Here is an 18,773-nt window from a genome sequence, read left to right as displayed (position 1 = left end):
TTCTTTAAGCCAAACTCTAGCGGAAATCGGGTCTACCTCGCCCTTAAACTCTGGGGGTTTGTTACTGACTAAAAAGACTTGAAACTAACAGTTTGGTTTGGCTCTCTCGGCTGGGGTTACTGTTGAAACTGTAACTGTTGTGGGATTTGTTGGTGCTTTTGTTGTATGAATTGTTGTTGTTGTTGTTGTTGCTACTGTTGCAGAAATTGTTCTTGCTGCTGCTGGAATTGTTCTTGCTGCTGAGCCATCTGATTAGACTGTTGGTCCAGCAATTTTTATGGTTGGGCCCCCATCAGAGTTCCTTCTAGAGGAATTGGACGGAATATGTTTCTTGGGAGGCATTCTCCTGAAACACAACAAAAAGGTTTTATATGAAAACTGTGCCCCCGTGTAGCAACATTTTTATGCATTGGGAGAATGCTGGCATAATAAAATATTACCTTCCTTATTTACTTGGGGTCCATCCACAATGCATAACTAAATTTAACAAAACCAGCAACAAATACACCAATAACAGTAACATTAATAGTAACAGTGCAAAGAAAATGAAGCCAACAATAACTCTATAATAGAAAGAACTATAGTACAACAACAGTATAAATCCATCCAACAACTATAGTACAACACTAGAAATAAACTGAGTACACAATAAAATTGGCTGTCATAGCAGCCTCCGCCTACTACAAACTATAACAACATAATATACATACATAAAAGGAAACAACTACAGAACTCCTGCAAAGCAACTCCGAGCTCTGTATCTCACTGCGGAAACTCTGATCTAACTACTGCCACTGCCACCGATAGACCCTAACTCAAATACCAACCAGTTCACCAGATCCTGGTACTGAACAGCTCTGAACTCTGAGCTGATGAAACGGTCAATGGACCTAGCTCTCTCTACAGCAGTATGAGTTAAGGATCGAACTCATTCCTGAACATCGGGTGAAGGGGCAGGAATGCCCTGAAAAGGTCCAACTGGTATCTGGTCAAGCTGTGCAGCTAACCCCGGGCTCTGCTCTCTAATAAAAGACTGGTTCACCGCTCGGTGAAAATGGTAGGGGATCGGGGAAGAAGCACCTGAAGGAACAGATGGAGGGACAGGAGGTCTCAAGGTGGAAGAACTAGGACCACAACCTGGGAGGAAATCCCTAACAGCAAATACGGACCTTCGTACCCAACAAGGACGGACACTAGGTCCTAACACACCTCCTGGTACCAACGGAGGAACTGATGGGGGAGGCAAAGGAGTCTCCTCAGCTATAACGTCTAGAGTCCTCTCAGAGTCTGAACTATCCGAATCCGACCTGTTCTCCCGGGATGGAGAACCAGAAATCACTATGGGCCACTGCCAACAATATAAATATATAGGAAAGACATAACAAGATTAAGGAAGTTCTATCAAAACATCAATAGATGTCAGGGTAACGCCGTCGGAACCCTCAACTGATACTTAGGGTTGCTCCTCTAAATAAGTTGCTGACTCACACTTTAGGACACACTTCCTATACCTTTCTGACTCGATCCTTAACCTAAATCAGGGGCTTGAACCTGTAGCTCTGATACCAACTGTGACGGCCTCAACCCCGGGGTCAGGGGCTGACATCACTAAAATATAACAAACCACGAATATAAACTACTAATTAAACATTATTATTTAAACACAACCCCGAACCAGGATCAGATACAGGTTCAAGTATTATTTAGGTTACAACACTACAACTAATTTATTCCACAACCCGACACTCAAACTTATTACAGCAACTCATCAGATCTCAGGGTCTGATACAAACTACCTCGGAGGAGCCGGGACCGGAGGGGGCTGACACCTATTTCTGCCATGGTCTGATTGGTCTTCTAGACATCTGCAATATATAAATAAAAAACAAGCTGCAAGGGTGAGCAATCAAGTGCTCAATAGTACCGCTATATGAATAACAAGTAAAGCAGTGTATATAAAAACAGTATAGGAACAGATTTCATAACTCATTTATGAAGACAAGTAACACAGATATAAACTGGATATCAAAACTAGCATGCTCTGTAAAATAATATTATCAGTCGTGTGCTGTGCATAAATACCAGAGTCCAATTTTAGCATGCTATTTTCATTTCCAAAACTATTGTTCTATTACAGGAACCATAAATCATATGTCACGTTACGGGGACCACAAAACCACTTGTTTCGTTATGGGAACTACTAAACCAAAATCAGATATATAATTGGACGAATCATAGGGACAGCTGATAAATCTATCCCGCCACAACCTATTCCAGAACTCAGAGACTAGCTAGGTCTCTGTCACGCTGGACTAAGCAGTTTAAATAGGGTGCGCAACCGACTTAGCCACTTATGCAAACCCGCTGGGCTATTACGGGCCTCTTACGCAACCATCCAATATTTGATCTGTTTTATCCAGTTTCCAAAACCACTTATACCTATCTCTTTTTAAAATAATTAAATCATAGCACACTTTCCAAAACCTTTCCAATTTTATTCACAGTTTTAGAGATAGGTATCTTCAGAAGTTACTTTTCCCCAAAACATAATTTTTAATAAGATATTTTCAAATACGGGGGATACGTACCTTAAAACAATATGTTCCACTACACAATTTAAATCATCAGTTATTCATATATACTGAACCGTAAAAGATTTGTTCAGGGGTACTTGCCTTACAAAGCTTTACACTAACACTGGCTTGACCCTAACCGACTTTAACTACTGGGTCCTTCGACTTGAACCTACAGAATCACAACAACCTAGGTTAGACGACCGGTTATGCTGTACAAAAATACCAGAGTCCGATTTTAGCATGCTATTTCCATTTCCAAAACCACTGTTCCATTACAGGAACCATAAATCATCTGTCCCGTTACGGGGACCATAAAACCACTTGTTCCGTTACAGGAACTACTAAACCAAAATCAGATATATAATTGGACGAATCCTAGGGACAGCTGATCAGTCTATCCCACCACAACCTATTCCGGAACTCAGAGACTAGCTAGGTCTCTGTCACGCTGGACTAAGTGGTTTAAATAGGGCGCGCAACCGACTTAGCCACTTACGCAAACCCGCTGGGCCATTACGGGCCTCTTACACAACCATGCAATATCTGATCCGTTTTATCCAGTTTCCAAAACCACTTATACCTATCTCTTTTTAAAATAATTATATCACAGCAAATTTTCCAAAACCTTTCCAATTTTATTCACAGTTTTAGAGATAGGTATTTTCAGAAGTTACTTTTCCCTAAAACATAATTTTAATAAGACGTTTTTAAATACGGGGGATACGTAACTTAAAATGTTCTGTTCCACTGCATAATTTAAATCAGCAGATATTCATATATACTGAACCATAAAAGATTTGTTCAGGGGTACTTGCCTTGTGTAGCTTTACACTAACACTGGCTTGACTCTAACCGACTTTAACTACTGGGTCCTTCGACTTGAACCTACAGAATCGAAACAACCTAGGTTAGACAACCAGTTATGCTTGACATATCCTCACTAGACAATTACCCACCGATAGCGATTCCTGACTCGTACATATTTGTATAATATTATACATGTAATAATCCACGTAATAATACACGTAACAATTAGGGTTTGACTTATATTTATGTAGATATATATATATATATATATTCGATTCGTATGTAATAGTAATTTTCAGAAAATTTGGACAGCGACTCCTCTATTTGTACACCTACCCGTCGAGACATCAATCGACGTCATTTCCCAACAAATTCCAATCCACAATCTACAACTCAATACAACTCGTAACACCAATACTTATTTACGTTCGAAAATAATATATACGAATTGTTGTATTTATTTTAAAATATTTAGGACTCAGATAAAATCATCACCGTCCACCATCCGCTCGTAAAAATTCATCTTGGACGGCGGAAAAATTTATAGTGCCCGACATGAGTCGGGTTTCCTAATAAATTTCACCGATTATTAAAATCATCTTCCGCGTGAATTGAATTTAATATCACGAATTATTAATCAAAAATTCCTGCACAAAATCAGAAAATAATTAAATCCCAAACTGCACAACACGCGTGCTAACACGCGCCACAACCATAGACGGAAACAATCAACCAGAAATCCAAAAGAACAACAGCCAAAAATCAGGGAAACGGGGACATACTCGAACCCAATACACACACACAATGAGGCTAGATACACACACAGTACACACATATATATACGTACATATATATACGAAGTAAGCAACAGGAGTAACAACCGGGAGGCTGGCAATTACCGGAAATATCGCCGGTGGCCGGAGAAGAAACGGAAACAGGGAACAAGAAATAAAGGAAAGAAGGGGAATTAACATAGGAAAAAGAAAAGCGAGGATGAGGACTCAGTGAATGATGGAGGAGGAGACAAAGAAAGTTGAGAGATTGATACCGCGGTGGAGAAGAAGGAAAAAGGGGGTAGGGTTTTGTTTATTTTTTTTCTTTATTATTAATATTTACTGTCTACACTTAGCACAAAACACGTATCACTGAATTTGCCTATATCTGCCATGTGTGATTCCTGTGCTTTTTAACCCGAATTTTGATACAAAAATGCAGTTATTGACATAAAGCTGCGCGCAAAAGTTAATTGGAAAAATTCTAAAATAGTCTCAAAATATCATAAATAATTTGAAGGTACTAAAATAAAATTTTCATAATTTTTAAAGCATTTTAAAAATATAACTTATACCCGCATTTAACGATTAAACGAAACAACACGCATGTAAAATTAATCCCAAAATCTCCAAAATAATTCTAAAATTCTCAGAATATTAAAAACTTAATAAAATATGAGTTTCGTAGTTTTTGAAGAATTCTGGAATTAAATACTGATTTTACAAATAAGTGTAATCAGAAAATCATTTAAACATAAATAATTAATAAAATATTAGTTTCTCAATTTTATAAAACCCTAAATATAATTATTAAAATTATAAAATTATAAAAATCAATTTTAGAGGCAATCCAAATATTTTTGAAGATAAATTTTCCATAAAACCACTTTTAAAAGCGAAACAAACATAATATGGTTCCACAAACAATCATACGAATAATCCACGCAACCCAACAATCACATACCACTAGTGATAAATAAAGCACAGAGATCAAAATCAATATACAATTCTTTATTTAATTAATTACGCAATAATTACACCTTATATTACAAAAATATACGAGTCGTTATAAAGAACATATCCACACAACCACATGAATGCCTTGATTCTAAATCATTCCTCCTGTGAGTACAACTGTTCATTTTAGAACAAGAGGTATTTCCATTTCTTGAGATAATGCATTTTATAAATTTAGATTGATGTGATGCTTGGTAATGAAGAATCACAGCCCAAACTTATTAAATCTAAAAATATCTCCTCAAATACACCCAAACAGCTCATCCAGTCTTTTCCTGAATGTTGGTTATTTACCAAGTCCTCAAATTAATGATGCAAATCTTGAATTCATGGTGAAAACATGTCTTAAAATTGGTGTCCATTATCCTCTGGATGATATATTGAAACATCAGTCTCTCATTTCAATCATAGTCAATTAAAACTATGTTTGTCAAATGTTAATCAGTTCTCACAACTTTCAACTGCTATGACACTCTCAAAATGCTACAGTTGTTGATAAGTGTTAGTTCAAAAATGGCTAGTCCTCTGGGACAACCATTTATAAGTCAAATTGTGTATTGATAAGTGGATTTTATATCCATTTAGAATGCTTCATATCGGAACCCATGATGACGAGACGTTCGATGATGAACTAATCGCTATCGTGCGATTCTAACGGTTTTATTTATGGAGTTTAGTAGTTGATTGCCTAAAGTTTTCAGTGTGTGATGAATTATTGATTTCCTAGTATGGTTGTGCTTAATCTTCTTGGATGCGTAGCTAACATCTAAGCTATTTGTTAATCTCTGTTGAATGCGAAAGTGGATATAGGGGTTTAGAACTTGCCATGCTAGCATAGGTTTATGGATGTTTTCACATGCATGATTCATAGTATAATTTTAACCATCTTACGCTACCCTATGTGATCTTAGTAGATAACTTGTTCTTAAACCGTTATGTTTTCAAATCTTATAGATATATAGGGTCTAAACATAATTGGTATCTACCCAGCTTCTATCTAATTTATGGATGCTGAGTAGTTGGGTACACGAATATTGAAAGATAACGTGTACTAATTTCGTGTTGTCTGATTAGTTATCATAACCGTCACATACTCTGATTAAAGGCATAAACTCTGAACGAAGTATTTAATGAAGTTAGAATCCCTTGTTTTATTTAATATAAGTACCTTGATTTTAATCTCTTAGTTAATTTATTCTATCATAATTAATTTTAAATAACCAAACACAATTTGATACTTGTCTTAGTAGTGAATAATAATCATACATTGTTGCATAAGTGCACATTCTGAATTAAACCAATCTCTATGGGAACGAACTTAACTTAATCTTATACTACTTGTGACCGCGTACGCTTGCGTGTTTTTGTGCGAACAAGTTTTTGGCGCCGCTGCCGGGGATCAGTGTTAAATATAATTTATGTGTTTGTCATCAGTGGTCGTTAAAGTTCACTGACTCAGATTATTCTCTTACAAAGTTTACTTTGTTTGTATGTTTCAGGTATTCTCTCGAGCGTGTATGCGAACACGTTCTCAATCTCGTAAGGACAAACTAGAAGAAGTAGAAATGAAGTGATCATTGCAATGGGAGAACTAGCTGCAGAAACGAAAGCATTGGAGGATTATTCTCAATCGAAAATCAATGACATTCAATCTAGCATTGTCAGACCAGCCATTACGGCTAATACCTTTGAAATCAAGCCCGACACGATTCAAATGGTACAGAATTCACTCCAGTTTGGGGGTTCTCCAACGGAAGATCCCAATATGCATATTAGGGATTTTATCGAGATCTGCGACACCTTCAAGTTCAACGGTATTTCGGAAGAGGCTGTGAAACTGAGACTTTTCTCATTTTCTCTGAGGGATAAAGCTAAGAGCTGGTTGCACTCTCTACCACCAGGTTCTATTGCGACATGGGAAGATCTCGCTCAGAAATTTCTTACTAAATTATTCCCTATGGCAAAAATAGCTGCAATCAGGAATGCTCTTACTCAATTTGCATAGCAGTCGGGAGAATCTTTATGTGAAGTTTGGGAGCGCTACAAGGAGATGCTTAGAAAGTGTCCTCATCATGGAATGCCTGATTGGATATTAATCAATTGCTTCTATAATGGTTTGGAAGTTGAGGGATATCAGGCATTCTGCCACTTAAAAGAATCCTAATTTCCCCTCTCAGAAGGAACATTTCTGAATCTCTTGACTAAAAGTTTCCATCCTTGAAGGTGGAAGGAAACTTTTCTATGAAAAGGATTTTCTCGCGGTACACTTGGATGTTTGGAGCTTTGAGTGAGTGACACACTCTGAGACTGAGTGACAAACACTTGAGTGTAGAGTGGAGTGAAACACAATGTGAGATCACTAAACATAAACCATACATTTGCATTGTGAGGAAATGGTTAACAAATATATAATCTCCTCACTTGGTTGTTTAATCCTAAGATTCCACTCTGATACACTTTGAAGGATTACTCAACCAAGAGGAGAGATTATATAAAATATTTTAAAGATTATCAAGATTCAATAGTTTTTCTGAAACTAAGAAGGGGAGTTTCCAACTTTATTATACTAATGAGGGGATTCTTCATCTAAGGGGGAGAGATTATTGGGTTTCGATTTTCTGAGTTCCAGAATATTTTTCTATGTGCTTTATGGGAAGATCTGAAGATTATTGAAGACAATATTTGAAAGACGTATCTATCTGCAACTTTACATAAGGGACAGAAGAATTTGTTCTCTGCTGAAGATAAATGTGTATAGAAGATGTGGTAGATATAAGATAGTATTATTTTTAAGTCCAGGATTTAAAGTTGAAAGCTGATTGAAGATTTTTTGTAACGACCGGGAAATTTACGTTGTATTATATCATATTTATAATAAAATATGTGTATTAATATGTCATTTATATGTGATTAAATGTGTTGAGTCATTAAACCCTAACTGCTATGTGTTACGTGATATCTGTTTTGATCCAAACGTGTTTTGGATATTTATTGAGTGTTTTATTGTAAGTTAGATATCTTATATCAAAACCCGTACAACTCAAAACCATGTTTTAAAAGCCCGTATTTCAAACAAAATCATTGGCCCTATTTTGTCAAAAATGCCCTATACCATATCGTTATTTAGAACCCCTAGACGTTTTATAAATTTACCTTTTTCGCGAAAAACGACTTTTCCGGGCCCCTTCGGGTACCAAAAACCCCACAAAAATCATATTTTTATTTTTATATGATCATGAAATTATTATATATCATTTTTCTTTGCATTTTTGTAATATTCACAATTTTTGGGAATTTTTAGCATTTATTTTGTATTTATTGGATATTTAAAAATTCAATATTAATACCCAAAAATTAAAAAAATTGGGGCCAAATATTTTTATTAGGAGTGTAATTAGCCCCTTAATTTTATTTAGGGGTATTATTTTACATAGTATAAATAGCTGATTTTTCAGTAATTAACTATTAATTAATTATAAAAAAATCAGAAAATAATCAGAAAATAGAAAAAGAAAAGGGGATTAGGGTTTGTGTGGGTGAAGAACAGGCAGAGAATCAAAGCTACTATTGATCGTGATTCCAGAGTCCAAATCGTTCATGTAAGTATTCGTTTTGAAGCCCAAGAATTGTAGTTTCTGATTATGCAAGTATTTTTAGTATTTGATTACGTGATTTTAATTTCATATTTTCGGGTTTAATTCTTGAATTCGGGTTTGAAGTTCTGGTTGTTGTTTGATGTTTTGATGATTACGAACCTGTAGATCCTTAAATTCCCTGTCGATACATGTATGTTTCGTCGAGTTTGGTTTGGCTGTTGGTGTCGCCGGAAAACCGCCGCTAGCGGCGGCTGTTCTTCGTTTTCTGGTGGTGTTGCCGACGAACGAAGAAGGAGAAGGACAAGGGAAGGTTGTAGGCTTGATTATCGAACAAAAACGAAGAGAGAGCGGCCTAGCATCGCGTGGTTCGTTGTCGATTCAAATTGCCGGAAAACCAGCCCGCCGGCGTCGGGTTTTCCCGGGTAGCCGATGTTCTAGAACACCCGGGTTCGACCCGGTTTCCAACCCGGTTTCAACCCGGGATTGATCCAAAAACCCTAACCCTGAAACCCAGCTTTGTGTTTCTGGTTTTTATATATTTATTTTATTTTCCTAAAAATCAGGAATTAGTTTTAATAATTCTAAAAATTAAATAAAAATTAGTTTTGAATTCTGAAAAATAGTATTATTAATTTCTGAATTATTTTATTAAATTATAAATTTGAATTTAATTATTTAATGAATTATTTAATTATTTATCTAATTATTTATTAGTTATCTAATTAATTAATAATTAGGTAATTAATTAATAAATAAGGATTAAATAATACGATTAATGATCCGATAATTAGTAAATATTATGAGTAACTCGTATCTATACGAGTATTGATTCGATAATGAGAATTATTATTCGAGCGGTAGTTATTCGAATAATATTGCAGTAATTGTTCGTATCGTATAATTAAATACCGATAATTAATTGATTAACGAATCGTTTAAATTGCAATAATAATATATTAGTTCGGTAGTATTCGAGAATAGTGCGTAGCTCGTATTTATACGAGTAATTGATTGTTGAGCTGGATTATGATTCGAATAATGACTCAATTATTTAATAATTAACGTACCAGTTAATGATATCGATTATTTATTTATAAATAATCGATCTAATCAAATAAATAATGATGAGTTGTAAATATTTGTAATAAATTGTGATTAATCCTAATAATTAAGGATTAATTATTTTAAATTAGTAAATAATTATCTATTAATAATTTATTAGATATTTATTTATTAAATATTTAAAAAATGATTAATTATTTCGATAATTAGTCACATAATTTTCAATAAATCATAACTTCTTCATTTTAACTCCAAAAAAAAATTATAAAAAAAATTATTTTTGACTTTGATTTTTCTTAAATAATTATTTAAAAATTATTTTGGATTTAAAAATTAGCAATAATTATTTATATTAAATAATAAATTGAATTATCAGTGTTTAATTGATAATAATTCAACCGTTAGTCCGATTTGAGCGAAACGAAAGCCTGTTAACTCAGAAAAATGAATTATTTTCACTAAAAATAATATGAAGACCTAATTTCTTCTCGAAATTAGTTGACCTTATTGATTGCTTGATTATCAGTCGAAATGCGTGCCGAGACGAGTTCGGAAAATTCCAGAAAAATGGGAAATGAAGTAGAAGGTGATCAACGGAGCAATCAGCGAGTCGATTTCGATTCTAAAATTTATTTTAACTATAAAAACGATTATGTGCTTATGTGTATTATGTGGTTAATCGAGTCTTACTTGCTTATATGTAATATTCGAGTTGGATATAAACGTATGGGTAGATAATAGGAACAAAATGAAGTCGATTTAAGGTGCAACTGAAGTACAAAATGAATTAACCAGTCTATTTTGCTAACAGAAACTAAGCCAGTAAGGCAGGTCAAGTAGGGGATAGACGGAAGTGATTTAATTGCAGTAAGTCGCACAGAAGGCAAGTTTCTCCTCTATTCTATTTTTCAGAATAGTGATATTCTCTTCAGATTATTATTACAATTGCACTCTTTTAATTCTCTTGTTCATATTTCATTTCACTTCTTGAATTATTCTTTTCATTTGAATTTATTATTCATATTCCAATTGTTACTCACAATTATTGATATATTCTGGTGATTAGAATATATCAAAGCATACCGATTTGTTCCGGTTGTTATTCCAGGGACTGGATAATACTACTTTTGGGATTAAGTCTACTTAATCCTAAGGATCGGGACATAATGCGGATCCTTGAGATGGGCCGTAGTGCCTGGGTGCCCGACGGGATCTATACAGTGAGATATAGATATGCACTGTATCCTGGCTGATCAACAGGTATAGCTGCAAACTTGAGTCCAGTGTAGTTCGTTTGTATTCGCCAGCAATGGCCTTCTTTTGATTCTTATGAGTTTATATCTTTGCAGATATACCTGGGATACAGATTCAGTTATATTGCTTTAACATTGTGTATATTTTTAGACTTGTTAAGCAATTTTGGCTCACCCCTTTTTGTTATTATTCACCTTATTATTTTCAGTTAAGAAGAAATATGAAACCCGTCAGGACACGAGTGGTAAAGAAGCGGGTCAAGCCTCGGGATCCTCTTATACCCAAGGTGTTGATCCCAATCCAGGAAGAAAGCTTTGAGTTGCCCGAGCAGGTGGAGTGTTGATAGATAGTATGTGTGTTTGAATAAAAGATGAACTTAGTTTAAAATGAATTAGACAATGGTTTGTAATAAAGAAAGTTTGTGAGATTTTAAATGTTGGTTTATAATAAAAGTAGTTAGTGGTTCTTGTTTTCATACTTCAATCTAAAAAGGTCCTGGTAGTTATTAAGGGGTTTAGTTTTATTTCTTTATTATTTATTAATAAGCTTGTACAGGTTTGGTGATTAGCTCGTAACCCCCAGACTTAAACCCCGGGTTTGGAGGGTGTTACAGTTTGGCATCAGAGTTGTAGGTTTGGTCCCTGAAAATAAGAACATTAGGACTAAGATAGGATAGAGATATCACATAAGATAGGGATAGTCAGATTAGGAAGAATAGTGTTGGGATTTAGGTCAGATTAGAATAGGGAAGTATAAATCTTAGAATTGTTTAGTGACCTTTTCTTTTCTTTGGTATATTATTAGATGGCTTCTTCGTCAGAGCAGACTGAGTCAGACCCAGTACTAGCCCCAGCATCAGTACAGATTTTTCCTCCATTGCCACCACCTCCACCATTGCCACCTGGACCAGCACCAGAGATACCACCTCCACTAGAGGTACCAGACTTTGTTGATTATTTCCCTTATTTTGAGCCAGAGATGCCTGACTTTCCACTTTGGAGTTTCCGATGTTTGATGTTCCTGATATGATTGATCTTCCATAGTGGGAGGACTTAGAGCCGCAGATTCCAGTACCGCAGCCTGAGATTCCAGATATTCCACAGATGGAGCCAGAGGCAGCGCCACCAGTGTATGCACCTATGGAGCAGCCAGTCTTATTTCCTGCCCCTTTAGCTATTTATGCCCCTGTTCCTGGGGTATATCAGTTTCCACAGCAGGAGTTAATGGATGAGATAGTAGTCGATGGGACGTTACCTTCTCGAGGTTCTAGCACGGATCTTCGTGAGCTTCATACAGTTACTTATCAGCGTTTTCAGGCGGAGAGAGAGGAGAGGGTTCGATGGCAGAACCAGTGCAGAGAGATCCTTGGATTATTTGAGACGCGGGCAGATGGTCCCGTCCGAGCATTACGATCAGATTACATACTGAGGGAGAGGTTACGTCAGATTCACCGAGTTGGTTCTCAGCAGCTTATGGATCTGACACAACAGGATATTAGTGTAGAGACAGCATATCGTAAAGCATTGGGACTTACCGAGGCAGTGTTAGAGGCATTGCAGGAGGAGTTGAGTCACGTGCCACCAGGGTTCTGAGTCAGGGACAGTTGAGACAGTGACTTCAGAGTATAGATGTATATAGAGGTAGCATAGTATAACCTAGTGAGTAGTGTGTATGTATGTACTAGTAGTTTAACCTGTAGTAGGATTTTGACCTGTAGTAGTAGTATGACTTGTAGCCCCGATGACTTCCAGCGGAGTGAGACTTTTTGTATCAAGCATTTACACCTGAGGCTGGTGTCATATATATATAAACTGAACTTTTCAAATTTCTTTTATTTAAATTTCAGTCTTTACAGTTTTACAGCATTTACTTTCACTTTATTGTTTTACAGTCTTCCATACTATAATTCCAGTTGAAAAAAAAAATAAATGAAAAGGACAACCATTTTATTTAACTGCTTACATTTCCAGATTTTATATACAGCAACTGTTTTCTTTATATAAATCATGTTATTAATACCGGATCAATTATTTTCTTACATACTGTCAATTGTTTATTAAACTGTTAAATAAATATCACTTGTTTTATTATCAGAAGAAGATGGCACCAAAGAGAAAGACTAGGGTTGAGACCTCTAACAACAATTCCGAAAGCCAGAGTAATGAAACCATGAACCAAATGTTCCATCTGATGCAACAACAGATGGTAATGATGCAGCAGCAGATGCAGCATCAGCACCAATAGATACAACAACAAATGTTACAACAACCACCTCGTCCTGAGCCTCAACCTGTTGTTACTTTTAAGCAGTTTCAGTCAGTTAAACCTCCAGAATTTGATGGCTCTACTGATCCTATTAAAGCTACCACCTGGTTAAAGGAAATAGAGAAATCTTTTGTACTAGTGAAGGTAGGTGAGGACCAGAAGACTGATTTTGCTAGTTACTTATTGAAAGGAGAGACAAATTATTGGTGGGAATCTAAAAAGGCTTTAGAGGGTGAAGATGCTATTGCTTGGGATAGGTTTAAAGAGTTATTTTTAGAGAAGCATTTTCCTCGCTATGTAAGGAATCAGATGCAGATAAAGTTTTTAGAGCTGAAGCAGGGAAGTATGCCTGTAACAGAATATGAAGCCAAATTCAATGAATTGGCTAGGTTTGTTCCGGAACAGGTGGACACTGAAGAGAAATGAGTGCAGAGATTTCAAGAGGGATTACGACCATGGATACGCGGACAAGTTGCAGTTTTTGAATTAATAACATATACTGCTGTAGTCCAGAAAGCTTTGATCATCGAAGGGGAAAGTGAAAGATCTCAACCAGACAGAGGACAGGGAAGTTTCCAAGACCGTTCCAGCAGGAAGCCGAGATTTCAAGCCCGGGCAAATCTAAATTTCAAAAGGATAGGACAGGATACACAAAAAGCAGGTAATCGTTTCCAAGTCTCCAACCTGCAGGGAATTGTTAAGGTTCCAGTGCCGTATTACAAAACTTGTGGACGCAAGCATACCGGCGTATGTATTAAAGCAGATGTGACATGTTTCAAATGCAAGCAGAAATGGCACTACTCTAACGAATGTCCGATAGGAAAAACAGCAGAAATCACTTGTTATCAATGCGGAAAGAAAAGGAATATCGCTAGGAATTGTAAAGGACCAGCAATGGCAGCCAGTATTCCGAAAGTATTGGCATTACCTCCGCCACCACCGCCAAATCAACCCAGAGCAAGGACTTTTAACATGACAATGAAAAAGGTAGTGCAGAATCCAAGTGTAATTGCAGGTACGCTTTTGGTGAACTCCGTAGATTCAAAAGTATTAATTGATTCTGGAGCTACTTGTTCATTTATTTCTGAAGAATTTCTTGATAAATTACATTGCAAAATTGAATGGTTGGGCGAGACGTTAATTATAAAATTAGCGAATGACGACCAAGTTCCGGTAGATCGAGTATGTCCTGCGTGTGATGTAGAAGTAGCCTGACATTATTTTTCTGTAGATTTAATTCCTTTTAAGCTAGGAAAAATCGATATCATTTTGGGAATGGATTGGTTAGCATGTCATAAAGCTCAGATAGATTGCGCGAATAAGAAAATTGAATTGCGAACTGCAGAAAATGCAACGGTAATATTCAAGGGTGAAAAGCAGCAGAATAAATTTCTCACTGTAGTGCAGACCAAACGATTGTTTCGACAAAGATGTGAGGCGTACATAGCTTACGTGTTAGATACTGAAAAAGGAAATCCTAGAATAGAAGATATTCCATTTGTATGTGAATTTTCGGACGTCTTTCCAGATGAGTTTCAGGGTTATCGCCAGATCGAGAAATCGAGTTCACGATTGATCTAGCACCAGGTACAGAACCAGTTTCGAAAGCTCCGTATCCAATGGCTCCAGTCAAAATGAAGGAATTATCAACGCAACTGCAAGATCTTCTAGACCGAGGCATTATACGACCTAGTGTATCCCCATGGGGTGCAGCAGTGTTATTTGTGAAGAAGAAGGATGGCAGCATCCGATTGTGTATCGACTATAGGGAATTGAATAAGCTCACTATCAAGAACAAGTATCCTTTACCGAGAATCGATGATTTGTTCGACCAGCTAAAAGGAGCTGCATGGTTTTCGAAGATAGATTTACGCTCAGGTTATCATCAATTGAAGATTAAAGCTGAAGATATTCCCAAGACTGCGTTTCGTACGAGATATGGACATTACGAGTTCCTTGTAATGGCATTCGGTTTGACAAACGTGCCAGCAGCATTCATGGATTTAATGAACAGGGTATTCAAGAAATATTTGGACAAATTCGTGATTGTATTCATTGATGACATCTTGATTTATTCCAAGACGGAAGAAGAGCATGTGGAACACTTAAGAATAGCTTTAGAAATTCTGAGGAAAGAGCAACTATATGCAAAATTCTCGAAATGTGAATTCTGGTTAAGGGAAGTACAATTTCTAGGGCATATCATCAGTAGAGAAGGCATCCAAGTTGATCCAGCAAAGATTGAAGCTGTGTTGAATTGGGAAAGACCAAAGACGCCCACAGAAGTTCGAAGTTTCTTGGGATTGGCAGGGTATTATCGAAGATTTGTCAAAGATTTTGCGAAAATAGCAACGCCGCTGACTAAGTTAACTCGAAAAAGTGAAAAGTTTGAATGGAATGATAAATGTGAAGAAAGTTTTCAAGAGTTGAAGAATCGGTTGGTGACCGCACCAGTATTGGTATTGCCAGACGAGCAACGAAATTTCGTCATTTACAGTGACGCTTCGTATCGCGGGCTAGGATGTGTATTGATGCAACACGGTAACGTCATTACATATGCTTCGAGACAACTTAAACCTCATAAGCAGAAATATCCTACGCATGATCTGGAATTGGCAGCAATCGTATTTGCATTGAAGCTTTGGAGACATTATCTCTACGGTGAAAAATACGAAATCTACATGGATCATAAAAGTCTGAAGTATATCTTTACGCAAAAGGAACTGAACATGTGACAACGTCAATGGCTGGAATTGATTAAAGATTATGATATCACAATCAGTTATCATCCAGGAAAAGCAAATGTTGTAGCGGATGCGTTGAGCAGGAAAGAAAGATTGAATTGGTTGACATCATGTGAAGAATTAGCCAAGGAATTCGACAAATTAGAAATTGAGATTCGCATTCCTAATAAATCTGCAGAATCTATCTACGCTATGACTTTCCAACCGGAGTTACTAGAAAGATTCGCCGTTGTCAAGATGAAGTGATGAGTCAAGATGACGACTTAACGGGAGAAGAGATCACAACTCAGAATGATAATGAAGGAATTTTACGCTTTGCATCGAGAATCTGGATCCCTAACGTGGCAGAATTAAAAGAAGAAATAATGCGGGATGCGCACAATTCGAAGTATTCCATTCATCCAGGAAGCACAAAAATGTATCACGATCTGAAGGAAAACTTTTGGTGGCCGAATATGAAGAAGGAAATAGCAGAATGGGTGAGTAAATGCTACACATGCCAGTGAGTTAAAGCGGAACATCAACGTCCGAGCGGGTTATTGCAACCGTTAGACATTCCAGAATGGAAATGGGAACATCTAGCGATGGATTTTATGGTAGGACTACCGAGGACTAGGGCAAATCATGATGCGATATGGGTAATCATTGACAGACTCACGAAGTCGGCACATTTTCTACCAATTAATGAAAGATTTTCGCTCGACAAATTAGTGAACATGTATCTCAAAGAAATTGTGATGCGACATGGAGTTCTAATATCTATTGTATCGGATCGAGATCCTCGTTTCAACTCAAGATTTTGGAGACAATTTCAAGAATGCTTTGGAACTAAATTAAACATGAGTACCGCTTATCATCCGCAAACCGACGGGCAAAGTGAAAGAACTATCCGAACGATTGAAGACATGCTACGAGTTTGTGGGATCGATTTTGAAGGCAGTTGGGATGAGCATCTACCCCTAGTGGAATTTTCTTATAATAACAGCTATCACGCCAGTATTGGAATGCCACCGTATGAAGCACTATATGGGAGAAAATGCAGATCACCAGTGCACTGGGATGAAGTTGGAGAATGTAAAATTTTGGGTCCAGAATTAATTCAGCAGACGAAAGAAAAGATTGAACTTATTCAGAAACGACTCGATGCAGCGTAAAACAGGCAACCCAAATATGTAGACCAAGCAAGGAAGGATATGGACTATCAGGAAGGAGAACACGTATTGCTCAAAATATCGCCATGGAAAGGATTGACTAGATTTGGCAATAAGGGTAAATTGAAACCACGATACGTCGGACCATTTGAAATTTTGAAGAAAGTAGGGAAGCTTGCATACGAATTAGCTTTACCGCCTCATATGCAACATATTCACAATGTATTTCACGTGTCAATGCTTAAGCGATATAATCCTGATTCTAGGCATGTAATAGAGTATGAACCGATAGATATCCAACCAGATTTGTCTTTTGTAGAGCAGCCGGTAAAAATTTTAGATCGGCGAGAGAAAGTGTTGAGAAATAAGTCTGTATATTTAGTGCGAGTGTTGTGGAGAAACCCAGTGGTTGAAGAATCAACCTGGTTGAAAGTGAAATGTTAGAGAAATACCCTCATTTGTTTTCGTAGAAGATTCTGAGGACAGAATCCTATTAAGGGGGGAGAATGTAACGACCGGGAAATTTATGTTGTATTATATCATATTTATAATAAAATATATGTATTAATATGTCATTTATATGTGATTAAATGTGTTGAGTCATTAAACCCTAACTGCTATGTGTTACGTGATATCTGTTTTGATCCAAACGTGTTTTGGATATTTATTGAGTGTTTTATTGTAAGTTAGATATCTTTTATCAAAATCCGTACAGCTCAAAACCATGTTTTAAAAGCCCGTATTTCAAACAAAATCATTGGCCCTATTTTGTCAAAAATGCCCTATACCATATCGTTATTCTGAACCCCTAGACGTTTTACAAATTTACCTTTTTCGCGAAAAATGACTTTTCCGGGCCCCTTCGGGTACCAAAAACCCCACAAAAATCACATTTTTATTTTTATATGATCATGAAATTATCATATATCATTTTTCTTTGCATTTTTATAATATTCACAATTTTTGGGAATTTTTAGCATTTATTTTGTATTTATTGGATATTTAAAAATTCAATATTAATACCCAAAAATTATAAAAATTGGGGCAAAATATTTTTATTAGGAGTGTAATTAGCCCCTTAATTTTATTTAGGGGTATTATTTTACACAGTATAAATAGCTGATTTTTCAGTAATTAACTATTAATTAATTATAAAAAAATCAGAAAATAATCAGAAAATAGAAAAAGAAAAGGGGATTAGGGTTTGTGTGGGTGAAGAACAGGCAGAGAATCAAAGCTACTATTGATCGTGATTCCGGAGTCCAAATCGTTCATGTAAGTATTCGTTTTGAAGCCCAAGAATTGTAGTTTCTGATTATGCAAGTATTTTTAGTATTTGATTACGTGATTTTAATTTCATATTTTCGGGTTTAATTCTTGAATTCGGGTTTGAAGTTCTGGTTGTTGTTTGATGTTTTGATGATTACGAACGTGTAGATCGTTAAATTCCCTGTCGATACATGTATGTTTCGTCGAGTTTGGTTTGGTTGTTGGTGTCGCCGGAAAACCTCCGCTAGCGGCGGCTGTT

General features: G+C 36.4%; 1 non-coding gene across 1 annotated transcript; it reads right to left on the bottom strand.

Annotated features, from left to right (window-relative positions):
- Window positions 1-7,145: 7,145 nt before the first annotated feature.
- LOC141676132 (small nucleolar RNA R71) lies at window positions 7,146-7,252 on the bottom strand. Its single transcript, XR_012556738.1, has one exon. It is a non-coding gene; the product is annotated as a small nucleolar RNA R71 (small nucleolar RNA).
- Window positions 7,253-18,773: the final 11,521 nt, after the last annotated feature.

Source organism: Apium graveolens, chromosome 7 (assembly GCF_009905375.1).
Source record: "Apium graveolens cultivar Ventura chromosome 7, ASM990537v1, whole genome shotgun sequence".
In the NCBI taxonomy this organism is placed as follows: domain Eukaryota; kingdom Viridiplantae; phylum Streptophyta; class Magnoliopsida; order Apiales; family Apiaceae; genus Apium; species Apium graveolens.
This window is presented reverse-complemented; position numbering and strand designations above follow the sequence as displayed.